This window comes from Mytilus californianus, unplaced genomic scaffold (assembly GCF_021869535.1).
Source record: "Mytilus californianus isolate M0D057914Y unplaced genomic scaffold, xbMytCali1.0.p SCAF_8, whole genome shotgun sequence".
Taxonomy (NCBI): Eukaryota; Metazoa; Mollusca; class Bivalvia; order Mytilida; family Mytilidae; genus Mytilus; species Mytilus californianus.
In genome coordinates this window covers 95234427-95258980 of record NW_026262734.1, presented here as the reverse complement: position 1 = coordinate 95258980, position 24554 = coordinate 95234427, and the positions used below count along the sequence as shown (strand labels likewise).

The 24554-nt window shown below is 31.6% G+C and overlaps 2 long non-coding RNA genes across 2 annotated transcripts in view; both read right to left on the bottom strand.

Moving 5' to 3' along the window:
* The window catches only part of LOC127713072 (uncharacterized), a 261787-nt gene that overhangs the window by 134959 nt on the left and 102274 nt on the right, over positions 1–24554 (bottom strand). The window lies entirely within an intron of this gene.
* Positions 9884–17955, bottom strand: LOC127713071 (uncharacterized). The gene is made up of 4 exons (XR_007987448.1): positions 17686–17955; positions 14391–14441; positions 12362–12458; positions 9884–11127 (listed from the first exon to the last, which is right to left on the bottom strand). It is a non-coding gene; the product is annotated as an uncharacterized LOC127713071 (long non-coding RNA).

Sequence of the window (24554 nt, the reverse complement as noted above, 5' to 3'; positions counted from 1 at the left end):
ACAATTTAAACTTTGCCATTGAGCAATTAGAATGCCATGGTGTATTTAGTTATGTTGTTTTTAATTATCATCTCCACCGCTCCACTAAAATGTCGGTTAAGCACAAAATAATTCATATTCTGATTTCTGAATCTGTTATTAATCTTTTCGTCTTTCTGATCAATTTTGATTATGTTTTGAGTTGCCCATCTTATTCGTCTTGGTGATAATGGAGAAGCTTTGATATTTCAGGATACATTGATAAATACGTGAAGTATGCACAGAAAATGTTTACTTACCTTGTATTAATATCCTGGTTGTTTCAGACTTCGCAGCTAATAAAGCACCATCCATGTCACTGTAATAAAATTTACAAATGTAGTCCTTTTCATCTGTGCATTTCAGTTTGTGCAATGTCATTGAAGCGTTCGTTGACGTTGTTGTTATGTTTGTCAGTGTCACTCTACCAGAAAGATATTTTCCTGTAAAGGCTAGTTGTGTCGCTCCCTCGAATGTAAATATTGCTATTGGCTTTATATAATCAAAATTTTCCGTCATTTTTTTGTTTGGCAATGATTTGTACACTGTAAATCTGTTCACCGTTTTCTAGGAAGAATGAGCCCGTCAGGTGGGTATTTTCATTTCCAACAACTCCCGCAATGTTTTGATTGATGGAAACCTTCACAGCTACTGTTTCTGCAACAAAGTGATATAACTTAAATGAGAATATTTATATAGGGTAAGTTTTTTTTCTGATGTTTCTGTTATAGACTCAGGGAAACGAATTCATCACTGGACTAAGAGGAAATTATCAGTTTTTGTTTTGAAGTGTTTTTGACTATCTGTATACAATTATCTTTTGATAGTTCGGTTCACATGTTGCAATATTTTATAATAGTTATTACATTTGGACTTGTTTTAAATAATATTCATCTCTTAATATTTGCTTATCCTAGAGTAATACTAAAGAAATGTTCATACTAAATCCTAGGACCTTGAAAAAAAAATAATGTTTTTGTATTTTTGTAGCTAATAATCTTTTCACAATATCTATTCATCTGTTAATTACTATAAACAAAAGCATTTGCTACGTTATTAAAGTCGTTGCGTATAGTTATAGAAGAACGTTTTAGGGCGATTCAAAAATTACATAGGTTGAAATCAAGTTCTTTGTCGAGATTTGGAATCAAAACTGTTATTACAAATTCTAATACATGTAGACTTCAATTAATAGATTTTCTTTTTGTGAATTTGTTCTTTTGATAATTTGCTTCTAATTGTGATCGACTTTGTTTTCATAATAAGCTACTTCGGGATTTCTAAAATAAAAAAAAAATGTTTTAATCAGGTACGTTAAATTGAAACCCCTCTTCTGTCCAACTTACATGAAAAATTTCCATGAGGTAACAGACTCAGTAACACTCAGCAGGACATAAATAGTTCTCCGGGATCTCAACTCTCGTCAGGAAATATCTCGACTAGTGCAACCATAAAAAGCAAACAAAATACCGAAGAAATTATTTTCAAGTAGATCACACAATTCGCACAACCGTATAACAAACAAAAAGACAAACACCGGCAAAACAACAGCAAAAAGGAATTTGTCATTTTAGATAAAGGAAAATAAAGAATTATACATTTTCTGCTTAAATTCAATGAAAACAAGTTCAAACAAAAAGTTGTAGGATATTTACTGTTACTAATGTGATACAATTTGGCATTGCTTATTATATATATAGCAATGTACAGGCTAATGAGCAAATGGTATCCTCTAAAGATTATGGTACCCCTGTACCAACACTGCCACAGTGGTAATAAAGAATGCTTCTGGAATACCCTTTATCAAGAAGGCTGGAAATAAGGAGTATGGAAAGTAAAAACTTTATTGATAGGATAATGAGAAACAAATGAATATGTCTCCATTAAACATATGTACAAATGTCTTAGGGATAAAACATTGATTCGTCCAAAAGTCCAAAATATATGCTACATGAGTTCTATCCTACTTTTTTAGTGTATGTTCACTTTTTGCGACCGAACTTATGTAAGGAAATAAATTGTATTAGTATGTTTTAACAAAAGTAGATTAACAAGTATTTGTGAGGAAATAATTTTTAAGGATTTTATGTGGAAAACATACAATGCACAATGTTTGAGGAAACAGTTTTCAAATGTATATTTGTTAAAACATACAATTTGCAATTTATTTCCTCACACTTAATTAAAACAAAGCCTGTTTCAGTCGAAATATGCAATGTCTTTGTTATATATCAATGCTTATCACTTTTAAAAAAATGCGTTTAGTTAGTGTATTGTGGAAAAAAATATGCTAAGTGGAGAGTAATTTAAGAATTATTTTCATGCAACATACACATATAATATTGTTTTTCATGAATGATGAAAACTGATATTAATTCAAATTCAATAATACTAATATATCTTCAGCATATTGTGAAATATAAACAAAAACAATACTAGTTCGATTCGCTCGTGTATGTAACAACGTATTTGATTTTAACGAAAGAAATCTCTGTATTACTGAAAAATTATTACACCAGGGTTTTCGAGATCACAAACTAGTCAAAACATTTACAAAATTTTATCATCGGTACAAGGACATCGTTCGTAAATATAAATCAACATGCAGACATCTTATAAGTTCTGGTATTTCACATACATCCAATTAATGGTAATATTCTATACAAAGCACACAAATGTCGTCATTCACTTGAAAAGCTAACCAAACCTTTAAACAGACTTATTCAGAAGGAGTATAGTTACAATACTGTTGTCAGGTCATTTAAGATGGCATATTTTGGAATTAATATCGATTCATTTATAGGGTCTTTGCATCGGAAAAATAAACACATTTATTCTAAAACCAGTTGTTGGCATGATACGGGTTATGTTCGTCTCATATATTTTATGATGGTATGATACTAAACCCAAAACGGGAGGGATTGTACTTGATTTTCATATGATGAAGACATCATTCAATCAGTTTAACTGAGGTCTGGAGCTGGCATGTCAGTAACTGCTAGTTGTCCTTTGTTAATTTATGTGTCATTGTCATTTTTCTTAGTTTCTTCTGTTACCTATTCTGACATCGGACTCGGACTTCTCTTAAACTGAGTTTAACTGTGCGTATTGCTGTGTGTTTGTTTATTCTACATTGGCTAGATGTATAGTGGGGGGTTCAGATATCACAAAACATGTTTAACCCCGCCGCATTTTTTCGCTTGTCCAAATTCAGGAGCCTCTGGCCTTTGTTAATCTTGAATGTTTTTTAATTTTAGTTCATTTTTATGTTTCGGAGTTTAGTGTGACGTCCATTTTCACTGAACTCGTACACATTTTTGTTTAGGGGCCAGCTGAAGCCCGCCTCCGGGATGTTCTCGCTGTGTTGAAGACCCATTGGTGGCCTTAGGCTGTTTTCTGCTCTTTGGTCGGGTTGTTGTCTCTTTGACACATTCCCCATTTCCATTCTCAATTTTATTAATATACAATTTATAAATTATAAGAGTCCCTTATCTTTAGTAATATGGACTGTTTTGGAAAGGAACCATTGCATTGTTTTTAACCGTTCTTTTTTATCATGGCTTATTGATTTTTATGATGTTTAACGTTTGTTATTTTTTTTTATTTTTTTTTTAAGTGTCTCTTTTTGTATACACTTGAATCCAACTTTTGAGGTCTTTTTCTATATATTTTGTGGCAGTAATATTTCTCACGTTGAAACAAAGTTTAACGAACCAAACAAACTTAAATAGTGTCTTAGGTTAATATTTTGGAACGACTTGACACATTAATTGTATCTTAAAAATCAAAATGACACTATATAAATGTTATGCATCCGTAGCGCTTTTCTGGATATATCTGCATCAGAAACTCTCAAACCCGAATATTTTAAAAGCCAAGGATGTATCAGAACCGAAACAGTTGAAGAGTTTTATGACCAAAAAAGGATCTCAAAATAATAGCAAAATCTATCTAAGGTTAACTTTGCGTGAGGAAGTTGAATTCTTTTAAAAACGGAGAATTTATGAATGTTATGTTAAAAATCATGTCATGATGATACATTTAACTAATCTGCATCAAAGTAAAATTTGAACTTATTCGTCATTGTCCTGTTAAGACTCTAGACTCCAAATAGACCATTTTCATAATACCGACTTTTGACTCCGAAATTTTTATTTTTACAGGTTACATCCTGGTACTCTGTCAGGTAAGAGCTTTGTAAAGAAGTAACATCAAGCTTTCAATCGGTACAATTTTTGGGTGAAATTAACTGTTTTATGTTTTCTATACACGACAAAATTATCAGAAAACAGTTAACTTTCCAACCAAATAATACTGATTATATTTCTGATTTTACTTCTTTTGGTCGCTCTTACTTGACTGAGTACCAGGATGTCCAACCGCAGAGTAGGTAACCTGATAAAAAATTATATAATCCGGAGTCAAAATTCGGTAATATGAAAATAGTCTATTTAGACAATATCTCTAAACACAAACAAAATGTATCCTAAAAAGTTTTACTTTTCAAATGGTCCTTTATTTTATTCATATCGAAATTTTCTTATGATAAAAAGTGCAGCTTCACTCGTCCTGCTTATGTATGAAACCTTTGAAAACAATGTCTGAATTTTTCATGTAGTTATCTTAATCGTTATTTTGCAATGCGTTGTCAAAATATCAGACTGTTTTGGATTCTCTATTACACGCTAGCACCATGTCATTGAGACAGTTATGAACACAAGAATATCAAACATGATCGCTGAAAGTATAATATATAAATTATTAGGTGCATACAAAAAAGGGGATAACAATTAAAGGAAGTATTTTCAAAAATTAGAAAAACGATCGGAACAAGCTCATTTATTGCATTTGTTGGTCATTGATTTTTTTTTAGTTCTGTATGACATTTCAATTGCATTTAGATTCATATTATCAGGAAATATTATCATGATTTCTCTCCAAATTTAATAATATATACATTAATCTCAATAGAATAAATGACTATACATGTAATAAAAGTTACCCTTAACAATTTAACAAAAACATGTGAAAGGTCTACTAATGCCCACGCATAATTTGGAATGAAATTGAAACGCAATAGATCTAAAACATATCTTTTAAAGTCAAAAATAACAAAGACAATAAAACTGAAACATACTTATTTTAAATCTTCCTGCAGTATATTCGAATGAATAAAAGCAACTACATTTAGTAAATGAAAACGTCTCTCTCTTTTTTTTTTTGTAAACTAAACAGATACATGTCTTCTTTGTTAAATAATGAGTCATGTTTTAAATTTAAGGAATATATTTTATCACAATAAATTATTACCCTAAATGTTAAGTTCATTTTAAACTATTTCTGTGTAGCGATACTTTAGTATCGCTTGCATATTAACATATGAAGTATAAACCCCCCGTTGACACCATTTTCCATTGCTTGCTTTTAAGAACATGAACTCCTCCATAGAGGACTGCTACGTTACAACATGCAGATCATTAACAATGATTCTTAATGGTAAACTGCACGGTTCACTTTCCAAAGTTGTAAGTATACGTCATCGACTTGTGACGTCATCATCATTTTGATATCTGTTACAGAATATCTTATCATAACTGTGTCATATATGACCATGTATGCATTCCTGATCTTTAGCAATATCGAATGCAATTTATTGCTAGATTTGTACATACTATCAGCAATATAGCTGGAGCCATTAGTGAAACAAGTACAACTTTCTCTTACGTTGCACCTTGATTTCACCATCGAGTTTTGGATGAGGTTAAGCTTGCTAAAATTTCGGTTTTCTGTGAAGTGTTATTTGAAATTGGATTTTTTTTTGATTGGCTTCTCTTGCGTTTTTTGCAAGTAAACTGACAGTGCAGACCCTCTACCATGCCTTTTATTTAAAGATAAACCATTATGATCTCATTTTGATAATAAATACGTTAACTAATTACCCGTTGAATGGCTTAAAATTACTTGTAGCATACAAATATATGATACAATTCGTTTTATTTGAATCTTCTTTACCAGGAAGTAAGTGCTATTCGTAGATATCGTCAAAAACTAATTGTGGGATCAAAGTAACGCTTTATTACATGTATAAAACATAACACAAGTATTAGCTTTCAGGTGCTGGTATATATTTAGGACTTCAGTTAAGGTGGATTAGATATTGTTTTAGGTCTATTATAACAATAAATTAATATAGAATATTGAATCTTTAAAATATCTATGAGGGTGTTGATGGTAGTTTAAAGAATAGAGAATAATGAACAAAAAATATAAAGAATAGAGAAAAATGGGCAAAAAGTATAAAGAACAGAGAAACATAGCCTAATGAATTAAAGAATAGAGAATGGTGTTGGTTATTTTGTTTCCAAAATTTGTTTTATTTTTTTTTTGTAATATCAAATGAATATATTACTACTACAAGGGATTGATCTATGTTGGTGTTTTCTTTGGAAGGGGAGGTGGTATTTCGGCAGCCAACTGTAGCTCTTTTCTCAAAATTGGATAAGATAACTAAAAAAACAAAAACAAAACAATCAAACATTTTCAAAAGATCAAGATTTCATGAGTAAGGATTATGAGTTATGTGCAATAGTGTTAATATTTGTTCGAAATATATTATTTGATTATTTAATTAAGATATTCAATAGCTTTCATCAAGTACTGGCTACATTAAAAGTTTGACTTTAGAAGCTTTTAAAATGGTACGAATAAGTGCTTAACTAGACGTCAGTGCAAGTTCTGGTATAGATCTAGGCCTTCAATTTAGGTGGGTTTAGATTGTGCTATATGCGGGTCTGTTTATTGCTACGAAACTTTATTATTGACTATGGAATCATGCTAGATAAATTCTTTAAAGCAGATAACTGTGAAACTGCAAAATTAGTTGTGATGAAGATTTTAGTGCATTATTTGTTTTTCCTTTCAGTGACTTCAATTTTGTTTTCTCCATACTAAATGATATGGTATATTTTTCAACAATAAATTTTTAAATCGGAGGGCAATAATTAGTAAAATATTTTAGAAGAGTTGATTTTGCTCAAGGTTATTTCGCTACGATGATCCGAATTATAAACAAATGAATTTTGTGAATGGATTTTTTTAAACATTTGCAATATTGTTATATATCTGTGAAACGAAAAGAAAGCTTAAAAAACTTATATGCGGCAATAGTTCAGACATTAACAACAATGCAATAGACATTGTTTATTTACGTTTTAAATATCTTATCATGATTTCCTTGATAGAGGGTTGCTATTCACAAGGAAGCTATTAAACCAATAGTTCCAAGTGATACGTTGAAGTCATCCCTTCGAACATTTTACGGACGCCATCCCGAGTTGGTTGGCCGTTATGGAATATCTGTTTCACAGATGACGACGGATATGTTCCGATCGTCGTTATCACAATCCAATCCTCCTTTCCCCGAATGTGACCTATGGAATTAATGAGATCTGCTTCTTTGAAATCTTTACCAAGTTGAAATAGATGATCCATTTTATGATATTAGAAGATAGAGTCCGACTAAGGTTCGGTAACCGATACATTTATTTTTGATAATTACTCAAATATTGTTAAATCTTTATCAAGCTTATATGTATTTAATTGTTTTTAAAGTTAAAAGTCATGTTTCCCCCTTATGTGCACATTTATTTGAAATAAAGTTTATACTATTCTATTATGTATGACTTGACTGTTTTGTTTTTCCTTATTATCTTCAAATCTTAATTTCAAAGGGTCCTTCTTTTTCTTTTTCTAGTTTCATTTAAAGATAATGACTAAATGACGTTTTAAGAAGAAAAAAAAAACGACATTTGTTTACTGCAATTTTAACCCCTTTAAGGTAAATGGGGAATAGGTCAATTAATACTTGGCGGATTGAGAGGTACAATGAGTTCTGACTCTTCTAGCTTTTAAAAATCAGATTTTTTTTAACTTTTAATTAAAAAAACCAATTTCATTAAATTTTAATAAATTCTCCAGGAATACTACCAAAATTCAACATATCCTACTCTATCATCTAGGTCAAAATTGTATGTACACTTATACTATTCGTGTTGCATTACGCTAAGTATTCAGCCTGAAATCTTTTTATTAAGTGCACTTCATTTAAATTATATACAGGCACAATTCTTATAGCACTACACTAAGTAAATTCGTATAGCATAACATAATGAACAGTTTCGTTGCATTACATTATTTTTACATTAATAACAAATAATATCCAAATTGTAATTCACTGGGTAAATTAGTATAGCATCACACTAGACAGATTCTTATAGCATCACACTGGGTAGATTATTGTAGATTCACACTGTGTACATTCTTTAAGCATTACACTAGGTACATCAAACTCGACCAGTAACTTTTAATATTTATTTCCTAAAATTCAGGACAATACAGCCATTACAAAATAAATGCATTTAGATGTTTAATTTAGAAAATATGAAAGTACAGTGATGAAATGAAAATGACTATTGAAAGCCGACAGTTACTTTCGTTCAATTGTTTTGTGTTTTAGAGGGAGGGGCAAATTTATCCTTGATTATAATTAACGTCAATTTTTATCAATTGAATACGCTTCAGCTTTTGCAATAATAAAATAATTTGGAAAAATGGTTTATACACATTTACGCTTTTCATACAGCATTAGACGTTGTGACGACGTCACAGTACTGAGATGGTAGACATCAATAACGTCGCCGAATATTGTTTTCTTTTTTCGCTAAATTTTAAATTTGTTCTACTGATTTATCTTGAAAAGTAGCGAGGATCCTAAGGACTATCTTTGCACCAAAAAAAAGCAATCGATTCACCATTCGTATATCAATTTGTAAAAAGAAACCTCTGTAAAATAATAAATTAGTAAATCGTCATAATGTAAAATCACCTGCCGATTTCATGATTTTCCGTATATGTTCTTTGAATTTTTAGCGTATTATGCCGTTTATTTCGACAGCTCGCATCTCAAAATCTAAAACGGTTACCCCAATTTTCTTGTAGTTGCTGTTGCGTTTTTACGAGCAGAATGCATATGTTAAATTAAAAAAAAAAATCTGTGGAGTAGTTTATTACATGCATTTCGCATTAACACTTTATCAGTTCATGTTAAATGTTTTATTTGCTGCATTTTTTATTTTATGTTATTGAACTGTGTTACTGTGTTTTGCTTTTGCTTTATCTATGAGTACTTAATTAGATATAAGGTTATTGCAACCCCTCCAGTCCATGCAACAACTCAACCCGCCCCAAAAATAAAACTGCCACTGCCTCTACCATTAGAGAGAGGGATAGAGTTGGGTTAAACATGCTTCGTTAGTGGCGGAAACTATCATGTTGGCAGTGGGATAAGTATTTCATTAAAGTTTAGACGTGTTGGTGATAACTGTGGCATATTTTTTTCGCTCCCGATACTTGTTGATGGTAGTAGCTGTGTATGGTATCCATTGGTTGTGATAGATGTGTTGGATATCCAGTTGTTTTGGTAGAAGCTGTTTTGGGCAGTCAATGTTATTGTAGGAGGTAACATGACTCCCCTGAAACTGTATTAGCCCTACTAATCATCCAATCGCACTATTTTAAAAGACGTGGTATATTAGTGCATCCATGCTGTTAAAATCCACCATTTAAATAGTCTCAAGAACGTATGATTGAAACCAATTTTGGTAACTATGATAAATTAGTCATATTAGATAATGATCTAGTTTTGCGCAGATCATATACATACTCTATCTGAAATGTACTTCATTTTGGCAATTTCCTGATATTTAGATATCAGACATGGATGCATCAAACAATGGACAAAAGGTATTCCAATTCAATATTCAAACAAACTTTTTAAGAGAATTAAAACTTTATGTAGTTGTGCACTTTTAATTTCAAGCATAAATAATTCACAATGATGGGTTCTCTCATACATGTTTTTACAATGACAAATCATGAAATATCGACAAATCATTCCTCTTCAGAACTGTATGTATACTTATAATTCACCCTTGTCTCAGTTTGAAAAGGTAAAACAGTTATCTTTCATTTTTTTACACAAACTTACTTATAATGTCCAAAAGTGTGTTCCAGGAAACATAGAATATCCAGGAGGTTTTGTAACAACTAGATGGGATCATGGTTTTCTTAGAGTTCTTTTCTTTAAGTTTAAATTTATGCAGATTACAATTGTTTTATAGCAAACATCTAATTTGGAAAGAAAAACAAAAAAAATACAGTGCAAACAAATTTAAGAATTGTCGTTGTATACTTCCAAATCAGAGAAAAATCTCATTCACACTTCTAGTTCAACATGAAATAAAATGCAATTCAAACTCAAGACTAAAAGAAAAACAAATGGTTAGCGTCTTCAGTATCAACCTATTCTAAAAAAAACTATTCAGCTTTGTTTTACTCTTTTATTTGGATAAACTCTCAAAAGTAAAACAATTGGTAAATTAAAATTTATGTCCAAGAAATTTTGAAGGCAAATGAGATATTTGTATATTTGTTACATTTATTTTTAATATTCATAAGACCAAACAAAATCAACCGATCAGGAAGTCGGATTATGATAAACCTGGTGTTTTTATGCGTTTCACTTTCTGTCATACAAGTGGGAGGTTTAACTAGCTTTAAAACCACGTTTAACCTAGCATTTTCTTCGGAAAATGCCTGTACCCTAGTCAGGAATATGACAGTTGTTTTTCACTCGTTCGGTATTTTTTTTAACTTTTTTTTTCTAGCGGTCGTTCAACACGATACATTTACCTGCTTTTAAAGTGATTATAATTATTTCGAAGTCTGCTTGAGCACAAGCTTTACGCAGACAAGTGCTTAATAACTCAAAACGAAGGATGAATTGCATGTCGATTCTTTCATTACAGTCGATATGTTCGACATCCCATAATAAAATAAATACTAGTAGGTCAAACGTTCGTATATACTTCTAGCTTTCCTGTGACCATATTATATTTGAGTGTTGGATCTCTTGAGATTTCGTGTGCAGCATCCACTGCATCATATTGTACACTATTATGCTGCAATGATGTCACTTGCTTCTTCGTCAATCTATTTTTCAACTTTGTATGCTCGTTGACCTCTGAATATATAACGGTAACAGCTGGCACACTGAACAAAATAAAAAAAGTCATTTCTGTATTTTAATATTAGCAAAATACTATGCTTTGAATAAGTTACAACACAGAAGTCAGTTTCATAAAAAAAACTTACGACTAAGATTGATCATAAGTATACTGAATTGTTCATGACTAATGATCAATCTTAGTCGTAAGTTTTTTTTTTGTTTGTGAAACCGATTCTGTTTGGTTCATGAATTCAATACATAACAATAATAAGTTAATATATAAATACGTTTATATTTGTTAGAAACATCAACATCATAGTAAAATTAATATCAAAGTTGCTTTTAGTTCTGTTTCATCTATTGATGAAGTAAGTTGAATGTTAGACTTTACTTTCTATGTTTTCCTACTTATTTTCTTTGTCGTTAAAAAACTGTTATACTGACGTTTGAGATATCGGTTTATGGCTACATGAGAGTGTAAAGTAAAAAAAAGATTCAAATGTTTTTTACGTTAATACTATGCAATAAGCCTACGTCAAATTTATATGAATGAAATGAATGTTGGGTATACGTAAATGAGACACACTATCTTTTTAAGTGACCTTTCATGGAGTGTTTCACTCGATCAATCGTTTAGACGTCTTGCCAGTGTGCTTTGATTTCAGTTATTTTTATTTTTCAAATAGTAGATACAAATCGCATATATATATCTAGAAACTCGACAGTTCTTACTATTAGAATGATGCACTGAAAATCAATTTCTCAAATTGAAACCTTAGAAATAACATGACTGAGGCATATCGTTTAGAAATGAATTGATATAAGGTTGTTTGTAAGAACATTTTAACCGTCTACCTTTAAGTTAAACATAGCTTTCTTTGATCCTATAAACGGTACCAATTTCACCATGTTTACTACACCATTTGTGCGTTTTAATAATGTCTCTTCGGTGATGCTAGAGTCCAAAATATTTAAAAATTTCCCCTAGGGATACTTGGTATAGCTTGGAGTTTTTTTTGTTTGTTTTTTTGTTTATTTATTATAAAATTATGAAAACCGTCTTTTACCAACTAAAATGCACATATATGTTTCCATTCCTTAATTGATAAGATAAAAACGAAAACAAAATACATAAGAAAAAAAAGGGATTGAACTTTTGCCTACAAATGATAACTCAATAAATTGTACCAATAAATTAATAAAAATCCTGAATCAAAGACAGACACACAACCAATAAGGATCGAATTACTTTGAAATTTCAACGTAAAAAATATTTACTTTCTTTTTTCTCGGTCACAATTTCGCTTCCTAACAGCGAAACATAGGACAACAACAACGACTACACAAGTGACTGGAATTGCGTATGATGCATGTACTAAAATTAAACAAAATAAAGATAGAACATGTGCATTATATATGTTACAATTAACTTTTTGTGTCAGTTTCGATATAAACTGTTATATCAAAACATTTATTGCAAAGGTTCATAATGATCTTTGAGTTGTTTAACCGTCCGTCCGTTCTTTCGACCATTTGTCAAACCTCCGTTGACACATTGCTCTCCTTCGTAACTTTAATATGTCCGATAGCTATATTTTGACATTGCACAAGCATGTTTTTCTCTTACTGTTTATTACGTCTTTACACTATATCCATTGGATGTTGGGTGTGTACTTTTTGCACTTTTTTGTTTTTGTTACTTATTTTTCTGCTTTGTATCGATCTGATGATTTAAGCAATTTTCAACTTATGTTTATAGTTTGATCCTATGTTGTGCTGTTAAACCACTGTCATTGTTTGAAAATCGAGGGTTGCCGAGCCCGCAAAAATGTTTAACCCCGCAACACTCTGTATGTGCCTGTGCCAAGTCAGGAGCCTATAACTCAATGGTTGTCGTTTCTTGTTGTTTATCATATTTGTTTTTCTGTATTTTTTTTTTTACATAAATCAGCTAGTTATATGTCTTGTTTTGCATTGTTTTACAATTGTCATTTCGGGGTCTCTGATAGCTTGCTATGCGGTAAGGTTTTTGTTCTTTGTTGAAGGTCATACGGTGGCCGATAGTTGCTTACCTTCTTCGTCATTTGTTCTCTGAGAGAGAGTCGTCTCATTGGCATTTCATATTGGCAAAAAAGACTGTATCGTCAATATCAAATAATCTACAAAATCTCTTGAAGTAATTTATCTTATTTTTTTTTTTGTCGGTTTTCAGTACCAATACATTATCTTTTCCATTTTTAAAAAGGGAATAGTCATCTTGTGTCAATAGCTCCATCGTAAATGCTGATACTGATGAAATTTATGCATCTCTTTTTCTGTTTTTTGGTTGAATTTTTAAGTGATGGAGTAAGGTTTCAAAACATGACCTGTTGTTCATGTTAATATAAATTAGACAGTAGTGAAACAAATATATGAGCTGTAGTTGCAGTTTTCTAATTGTAAAGTATGTATAAATCATGTTGATGTAAGAGGCCAGCCATCCATCAGTACATCCGGTTTGAATATCATATCAAATGGGTATGTTTACTTTTTTATAAACCAGCTTGACATCATTTGTTCTATTACAAACTGCAAAATGTTTATGGCAATGCATGCAGTTGCAAATACCAAACGGCTACTAAATTTAATGTGTAAAAACTCATCAAAGATACTATGATTATGATTTGTAACATCAGTCGAGTGTTTCATTTTAAACAGACTCACCATTGACACTCGATTAAAAATATTGAAACACTAAATCAAAAACGATTTAAGAGCATTGAAAATAAAACAAAATCCCAAAAGTTGTACCATATACGGATATGGCCATCAATAAGTGGGTCTAAATCCTTTTGTTTAGGATAATTCAAGGTAATGAACAGTACTTTTAAGTAAAATATTCGCATCCATTTATTTCATGTCAACACAGATGTGCTCATTACTGATACCTTCTAGGACAAAATCTTTACCACCAGTGGCATCAAACCAGAGGTTGTAAAAACTCATCATATAAAAAGTTTATAAATCGTAACATCAGATCCGGAATTCGTCTAAATAAGACTTATTTATGGCGCTCGATGCATAATAGTTGGAAAGCCAAGGTTGTAACCACAGTGCTGTTAGATTATAATTTAGAATAGCCATTGCAGAAATCAAATAATGTTAGTAGTAGTTGAAGGTTGGTGTAGTAGTAGTAGAGGTGTAGTAGTAGTAGTAGTAGTCGTCGTCGTAGACAAGAGTAGTGGTAGTAGTAGTTGTTGTTGTAGTAGTAGAACAATCCTTTTGATACTCCTTAATCTGTTAACTGCGAAATAAAACAATAAATTACCTGAGAAAATTGTTAGTGATCCCGGCTCTGTTTTTGGCACTGATTCATCCCCTGTATGCATGGTAAAAATCCATATTTGAATATTTCCTCTTACATGTCTTAATCATGCATCAATATGTCATTTAGTAGCATTAATAATTTTTCTATAAAAATAGCGTAATCTTTTGGTTAAATATCTTATTGTATGCTTCATTTATAGAGTGCTGTTGTCTGCGTTTCAAATTTGTGTAGTCATTTTTACACCTGCGAACTAAAGAGTTCAAGTGTTGTCATTGGTCAATTATGATATAATCGGAGTGGACATGACTTGTATCTGTCGCTAGATGGCATTACGCTGTATACACAGATTATGTCTGAATCTACCAAAAATGATGAGGAGCGGATCGGATCGTAACCCTTGACTAGAAAAGATGAGTATTGATTGAAAAGGTTTTCTGATACTTGGCGTCGTCAATAAATTGCAAAAGTATTACCTGTCCTTTAACTGTAAACAAATGGTGTCCTCCTAATGCTCAATATAAGGACTTCAATATAAAAAAAATTAGACCTTTGATTGCTCTACGCTTTACACTACTATTCCCCTTGCTCAATTGAAAGATCGACTTCACCATCTCATTAAACAGAGCTTTTTCTATAAAAATTGGAATCGTAGATATAAATTTCTTGTTTTTGGTTATAATAATTCTTATTTTGTAAAGAACTACACTGGTTCTATCAGAAAATACAGTGAAGATGATATTATCAAAATGCTGGACTTTTTAATCGACAATATTTTTGTTGAGTTTCAAGGAAAGATATTTCAACAGACAGTCGGTATTCCAATGGGTACTAACTATGCACCCCTTCTGGCCGACTTCTTTTTGTACTCGTATGAAGCAGAATTCATTCAGAACCGTCTAAAAGAAAAACACCTTGCACAATTCTTTAATTTTACTTTCAGATATATTGATGATGTCCTATCACTGAATAACCCATATTTCAGTCAGTACTTGCATCTCATATCTCCAAGTGAACTTGAAATTATGGATACTTCAAGACGGACTGCTTCATACCTTGATCTTTTCCTCAATATTGACACAGATGGACGACTTCACACTAAAATCTATGACAAACGGGATGATTTCAACTTCCCAATTATCAATTTCCCATTTCTCAGCAGTAACATACCCTCTGCTCCGTCATATGGTGTTTACATATCTCAATTGATACGTTATGCTCGATCATGTTCACACTATACTGATTTCATATACAGGAGTGTGCTCCTTACGCAGAAACTGCTCCAACAGAGTTATGAGGAGGAAAGATTAAAAATGACACTCCGTAAATTTAATTGACACCAACACGAATTAGTTGATCTATACGATGTGTCTGTGTCTAAACTAACTAATTGAATAATGTTTTATGTCTTACCCCCAGTTTTTGGTGGGGTTCCTGTTGCTTAGTCTTTAGTTTTCTATGTTGTGTCATCTGTACTATTATTTGTCTGTTTGTCTTTTTATTTTTGGTCATGGCGTTGTCAGTTTGTTTTCGATCTATGAGTTTGACTGTCCCTCTGGTGTCTTTCGTCCCTCTTTTAATGACATTTTTACTACGTCTTAAATTGTGGTTTAACATCTATGTCGTCTGTCTGCTAAGTACCGAACGTGACCTATTCCCGAATATGACTGTTATACCGAGTGTGAATTTGCATTGCTATATGACGTGTCTCGGTATTTTGTACATCCAACATTCATGTATTTATTTTTGATGTTTGATGGTTTCGGATGGATAATGTGTTATGTCTTATCGTTTGTAGTCCAAATAATTATAAAACTGCCTTTCAATACCATTATTGTCATGAAAATTGTTTGGACCGGTATTGTGAAAATAATTGTATAAAGTTTGAGATTGCATGTTAGTTACATAAGCGCGTCATTGTTTCTCATATCCTGTGGTGGTTGTCGTTGATGGAATATGTTCGTTGTTGTTCTGCGGTTTGCATGTTGTGTCGACTATTATATTATAAGTTTGTGCGTTTCTCTGTGATGACTGTTCTTGCATGTGTTTGTGTTGTATTTCTGTCACGTAGTGTTGTCATTTTAGCGATATTTTTTAACATTGTCATTAAGCGAGAGGTTTGGCTAGCCATTAAACTAGATTCAAACCACCATATTTTTTTATTAAAATGTGCTGTACCAAGTCAGGAATGTGGTAGTTGTTATCAAATAGTTGGTTTTTATGTATGTTGGCGTTTGTTTTTGTTGCACTTCAGTGTTCCTGTTGTTCCTTTGTTTTCCTCTTATAGGTGATGTGTTTCCCTCGGTTTTAGTTTGTAACCCGGATTTGTTTTCCCTCAATCGATTTATGACTTTTGAACACCGGTATACTACTGTCGCCGTTTTTTACTGAACAATAGTAGTTATATATGAGCCAATACCTGTTTGAGGTAAAAAAAAAAATATGCGGAATGCATTAACAGTTCAATCAGTATCTGGAAACAGGGAAAACGTTATTGTAAACTCAAAATTAAGTTTTAAAGTCTTTTGATCCAATATATTGTATCGTTGTTACTTAAATCGATTAAAAGGGATAAATCAAATCAAACAAAAACTGTGGAAATCGCATGAAACTCAAAGGAGCATGACAAGGTGTTTAGACAGAATAGACGTCTACTGTTATGCGTGCATCACTCGTGAAATTTAAAACGTATGTCTATTACACTGGCTTGAAAACATGTGTTTTCATCAGACGTTTCATAAATAAAAAAAGTAAAATTCAAAAACGTGTATAATGGACATATTTTAAACGTCTGCTGATCTTTTTCACATATTTTCATATTTAGGTGTGTTAATAAGCAAACGTAAAAACAAACTTGATTAAACTCATATTTTTATAGCTATAGCATTAAAATTTAATTATATGAATTGTAAGCTTCTTTTTGTAATATGTAAGGGTCTTTAAATCGTTGATCGTGCGCACATATTATATTATGAAGCGCTTTTGCACATAATACAACTTGTGTTTCGGTTACACCAAAATAAAATTACCAGAATTTTTTTTTTAATTCATTAATATAATGAATAAAGAATAAAAGAAATATGTATATGCAGTGTTAGCCTTTAAAATAAGGACTACAATTTTGATCCATAAATAAAATTGATAGACGCATTAAACTGGAAATGAAATCAAAAGAAAAAAAAGTAATGTTATGCGTCAATTGAATGGAAAATATCGTAGTCCAATTGAACTCGTAGTGTAACAGACCACACCAATACGTATTAAAACACAAAAATCTTATATTTCTTACTTAACGCACCTATATTAACTTCTACTGAATTGGAATGTGTGTAATATACGCTATTTATAGTGTTGTAAGCTTCACAGATGTATACTCCACTGTTGTTTTGAATAACATCTTCAATGACATAGAGATTTGTTTTAGAAATTACGATTGTATCGTTGTCCTCTTTAAACCATGCGTACTTTGGTTCAGGGTTTCCACTGGCTTTGCACGTCAATTTTATTTTTTCAGTTTTTCCGTCATATTGTCTTTGGTTTGGTTGCTTGTTAGTGTGAACGTCTCTTACTGGAACTGCAAATTTAAAAAGAATGATAATATCCGGTAAAACGAATTACGGTCTGCTTTTATGTTGTTGGTTAGTATTTTATAGATCCGAGTCAACATGTCAAGTGCAAAGGATGATTTATTTTCAAATTGAAACAACATCTTCTTGTTTAAATTTTAGTAGACACCCATCCATTTATCCATCGAAAATTTCGATTAACCACAAATGAACTGAGAAAAAATCTTTTCAAGAATTGGGATATTTCAGTTTTTATATTAGAAACAACACACAATTTTTTAATCAAAAAAGAAAATTGTCGTCACGATTGTGTGTTACCATTCCAGATGTGCGCTTTTTATTTATGCTGAACTAGTATTACAGTTATTTATAATTTGTAACCCAAAACAATATGACAAATGTTACTTAAAGAATTTAATTACTATTTTTTTTCAAAGATGTATAACATAACTTATACAAGTCATGTTTTTGTCATTATTTTCAATTTAACCTTTTATCTCTACACTCCTTTAAAATTTAATAAATTCTTAATATTATGTAATAAAATGACGTAAAATTCATAAAATCTACATTTAGTCCTTGCTTCTTTTGAAATTTAAAATAACTCTATTAAGTAATGTAATAATTTTGGAAAACAAAAATTACCTATATAAATAACAAAAAAAATAACTTGTTTAAGTAACGCCCTGACTGTTTAGAGCCATCTGTCGGCCTCTTGTTGATAAAGAAATCATTTATGATAAAACAGAATATGGTCCTTTTATGAAATGCAAAACAATAATTGTATATCACTTATAGACATACAGGATACCACAAATACATACAGTTATTATTAAAAAAAGTAGATGTAGTATAATTGCCAATGTGATAACAATCATTCAGCGTTTAAACGTATAAGTCAGCAATTACAGGTCATCACACGGCTTTCAATAATAAAAATGGTCAGCTACAAAATGCCCCAACAAGATTAATGTCAAACAATTCAAACGAGAAAACTAACAACATAATTTATTACAATTGAATTTACGAAAAATGAATGTGACAGACATGAACTAAAGAACACCACTAAATAACAAGCTCTTGACTTGAGACTTGGGACAGGCTCATACAGAATGTGGCGAGGTTAAACATATTTGTAAGTGCTTAACCCTTCACCATACCAGGACAGTGTTAAACAGCACAACATAAGAACAAACTATAAAACTATAAATAGCTCAACAGATCGGTACGGAACAAAAGAAAACAACTAACATAAAAACAATAGAAACAAAACATATAAGAGTACTCGTAGTTACTAAATGCTAGTTGAAAGGCATTTACATTTGTACTACTAAAAAATAAATCATGTTCTTCCAGACTGAAATATCAATCAATATATATTCAAGGGATTTAGTGTAAAGATGTCTGAGAAATGCATGACCTTGTGCAATGCCATAATATGAGTACAGTATCGACAGGATATAGGATCATGGGTATTCATAACTGTATATATATATATATATTTAGCTATGTTTATTAGTCTGTCATATCTTGACTTACATCTAGAATTTGACAAATAGGGTCGGTTGAGAACCAAACTTTGCAACAAAAGATATGATTTCAGTTTCCCAATTACGAACTTTCCATTTCGTCATAGCAACATTTCTGCAGCGCTTGCATATGGAGTATATATCTTCCAGTTGAAACAATATTCCAAAGGTTTCGTTTCCTATCGATCACGATTTCCTTTAAAGGTGTAATACCACCAAATCATAGTACGTCACATCCGGTTGCATACGAAAATAGGTCGAAAAAAACATATTCCCTTGAATTTGACAGTTGTAGGTAATTTATCCTACATTTCATTGCAGTTAAACATTTCTGAGTCATAAACATATATCTTGGGTATTTTAAAGCACCATTATTTCTTTATTTGGGGTTTCTATAGAAAATTTTGGAAACTTGAGGTTACATGGTTACTAAAGCTTGTACACAGGTTAAAAAAGGGGGAAAATTTGATTGGTTAACTTCCAGTGATGGTTATTTTCTTATATGCAATGAGATGTTATGTGAGATTTTTTCTATAGTACTGGACAGGATAAAACTTTACTCATGCCAATTTATTTGAAACAAAGATAAATTACGCACAATTTTTTGAAAAGTGCAAATTTAACAAAGACTAATAGGGGAAAATCAATGGTGGTATTTCACCTAAAGAGCGCGGCTGTATGCAAGGATGCTATTGAACCTAGGGTTCCTAACGGTAAAGTTGAAGTCATCCCTCCGAAAAATTTACGGATACCATCTGGAGTTGGTTGACCGTTTTGAAATATCTGTGTCACAGATGACCACTGATTTTTTTTTTTTCTCGTCATTTCCGCGATTACAACATCACTGAATTTGTACTCACCATAAGCAGTACTTATACTGTTTATTATGAGTTGCGTTTGGAACCAATTCCTTTTTTTAGCTCTTAAATAATGAAACCTTTAATTTATAAGGTTTTGCAGCTAGTTTGGAACCAATTCCCTTTTTTTTTAGCTCTTAGATAATGAAACCTTTAATTTTTAAGGTTTTGCAGCTATTGAAAAAAAAAACCAATTTCTAAATCTATTTGAAGCTGCATTAAACAAATTTATCTACTTATAATTCTTATATGATTTGAATATTAGGGATTACGTTTATATGATTGGTGGAGAGGGATTCCGGTAGTGGCTCTTGACGTTATTTATTTTTCGATAGACGACGTTGACGGAACTACGTTTTGTAACGAATGTAAACAAGATGGCGGCTATGATAACACCAACCGACTCGACAGATAAAGTATTTCAATTCAATGACACAAATATACAATTTACGTGTGATAGAGGTTACGAGTGTGGAAATTAAATTCCTTATCTCCTATTTTAAAGAATTATAAGGATTAAACTCATTCTTAAAGGAATTTATTGGAGTATAAACTGGACCAAGTCACTCACAAAGAAATCATAAAAGTCTTTCGGACTTTTATTTGTTTGTGAGTGAACTTTTTATAATAAAAAAAACATATCTAACAGAAGCTAAGCGTTTCAGATAATTCATTAAGAACTATATGGTTTTCACAATTAATCAAACAGCGAATTTCGAATTTATTGGTCGAAATGGACAAAAAGAATTCTAGGTTGGATAATTAACCCCTTTTTCACTATTCTGTTTGTTGTACACTTTTGCCCAAACGTCACTTGCTTGATAAAGCGCCCATCTTTTAGGAGTACTGACATGATAACTGACATGATTTAAAACAAATCTTTTTTAAATTTTGTTACCTCCATGGGAGAATCGGGAACAGTAATATGGTCACTTAGGACCTGTTTCGACCGGCAGTAAAACCCTTGCAAAAGTGGGGCGTCCGTTTGGCTATGCTGGATGTACATTTATGCAGTCACGTCCTGTCAGATTTGGGCGGGCACTCTCTCTCTGCACGTTGAGAACCCTTGGAACAAATCTTTCAGTGGTCGATCCGTTGTTTGCCTGTTGTAAGGGAACATTTCTGTCCCTATCCAATATACCCTATTTTCTGGTGGCAGTCTAAATTTTCAGACCTTCATACCGAACGGCCTCTATAACAAATCCTACTTAGTGTATTTATTGTTAATTTCTTCTCGTCCTGAACATGCATGAAATATTTGCCAATGGACGTTAAGCAACCAACAATCAATCATCTAAAAAAATTTTGTTATTGTTTTTTTGTTTTTTTTTCTTGGGGGGGAGGGCTCTTTTAGTAGAGAAGTTGTGTTCATATTGAATTATTCTGATTTTTCACTCCTATTCCTTAGTTTTCTTACACTTAACTTAAAACTCAGGGGTTCGTCACTGCAATATATATCAATCATAAAATATTATTGATTGCAAAAGCAAAGGTAGAATGAAATGAAATTGAAAAGATTATCAGTCTCTGTATTCGGTTCTAAAGACCGTTTTTTAAAAAGGACCCAGTGATTTCTTATATATCGTAATACTGCAAGGTTATTGTAAAATGTTTTCAGTACAGAAAATTAGCATTAAGTCGAAAATGGTTAAATGTGATCAACACTGTAACATTTTGTGTAATACGTTTTGTAACTTATTGGGAATATACAATATTATTCTTCCCTAAATTACAGTTATAGAGTAATGCATGCTTTCTTACTCACATTTTCTTCAAAGAGAAGAACGTTTGTTAAAAACCTGGACGTTTTAAATAAAGCTCTCGAAAAAAATCCGGACAATGTAACACACTGAATTTTAAGTGAAATTCAAGGAAATTATGCATAGTTTGTGCTTAATATATATAGTATTCAGAATATGATGAACAGTCATGAAAAAAACTATCATACTTGCGAAATAGCAATAAATCGGTCTGATCGCATTTAATATCACTCGAAAAAGGTGGACCGATGCACCCGAAAAACACGATCTCAGCATGACACTATACCTACCGTGTTACACAACATGATAAAGTGAGACACGCAACGACCTAAATTATGTTACAACAATAAAATAAAAGTAAATATGACATAAGGAAACAAAAATAGTTTACCATTAAGATTGGTCATTTCAACCTACTAATATGTTTATCGGTGATCTGAACTTGAAATTATTTAAAATTACCGGTTTTGTTTAAGCAATGTGTTTTTCTTTTTCAAAATATATCAACTTGGATGGTGCAACAGGCTTAGCATCTGCAAGCCCTCTCCAAGAGATAAAAAACTGCATAAACAAACATAATGATAACACAAAAAAATATTTCATTTAAAACTACATCACAACTGAATCGTTAAAATAATAAACATGGTGTTGCCAATATATTAAAACTAATGGCATGCATTAATTAAAATGCCGACAGCTACACATAGATCGGTGTTAAACGTACAACGGCAAGTATTACATAAATATGCAGGCTAAAAATAACGTATGTTTATGTTAGATGTTGATGTGGTATGAATTGATTCAGCTTTTACAAGATCAACACGCTGAGTTGGATGTTAAAGTCTACCTTTTAACATTACCCTGGCTCCAACTACTTATATATGGTGTTACTCTTAAATGCAGCGTGTATAGCGGGTAAGAAATGTAAATCAGATATCAACAACCTCCCACTATCGAGGCTAGCACAACGTTCATTGCGACACCTCTGATTCAGTAATTTATCTACCGTACCATTACGTAGAATTGAAATCAATGATAAATGGCTATAAATGATCGTAATTCAGTCGATAAAAAATAAAACAACACGTTAAAAATGTCATGCATCCGAAGCGATTTTCTGGATTTACCTTCCTCAGGAACGCTCAAAGTCGAATATTGAAAAGCCAAGGATTTATAAGAACCGAAACAGTTGATAAAAGGATAAAGATGGTCGTTCAAAATGTACATTCAATGATTCTATCTGTCGACATGGATACAGTTAGTAAGAAGCTATCAAGCAAAACGAAAAATCTGAAATCAAATGTGTATTGAGCCATTTTATTGCTTAACATACAGTAGCAAATATTTACATACTCGATCTCGCCATTTTATTCAGCTTATTGCAAGTTGGTCAGTTTTCACTGTTACTCCTAAATGATGGGCGATTTATCAAGAAAGTTACGTTTGGGCAAAAGTGTAGAACAAACACAATAGTGAAAAAGGAGTAAATTATCAAAACTTTGAAAATTTCAGGATACTGATATCTCATGTGATGTCCGATTTGTTTAAAGAAATACAACCTCTTTTTTTTTGCAATTAAACGTGATTAAATTTGTTTGGTTCTGTTTAATCCTACTTCAGAAAGATCATAATCAAAGTGTTTCTTATCTTAAAATTAATTTTCCGCTTTTGAGAAATATTTATTCATTTATTCGTTTTTTCTCTGCTTAGATCCGTCTACCTCTTGACAAAATAAGAAAAACGGAGAGATAAGACACGTTGTAAATCTCCGACCACTTTGTTAGTCTTTTATGAAATCACACCTCAAAATGGATTCAATGTCAAAAGTTTTAAACCTAATCAAGACAGGAGACTAGTTTTGTTCTCTCGATTGGTAAAATGGTTATTTACACGTGTTAATCTTTCCAAAACATCGCGGGCGTGAAAAATGTCTTATTTTGTAATAACAGACAATATTCAGATTAATAATAATTAAATGGAAATTTCAGGACAGTATATTGTAAGTGCATGCGATTTTCTTTTTGAAATATAATTTCATGATTTAAATCAACTAGCTGTATACTTTATAACTATTGGCTGATTCTTGTGAACCTTTCAAGATGATTATATGGTTTTTTGAACTCATTATAACAGGGCATAGTTAATGAAAGAATTGTAATTTAACAAAAGACGTCTCAACAATTATTTAAATAATAGACACAATGGATAAGCGTTGGATCGTTAAACAGATATATTCTTAACGAACCAACGCTTATACATTGTGTCTACATTATAGAGCAAACGGCTTTTCAGAAAACACTAGAAAGTATTGTCTGTGTCATGGCGGTCAGGTACACACAAAGACTACAAAATTAAATTCAGACAGTTCAATAGCTGATGTTATCAACGGGAAATTGATCGATATGTTGCAATTTTATTGGAGTGTGGAAATTTAGTAGTTTTTGTATTTGATAAA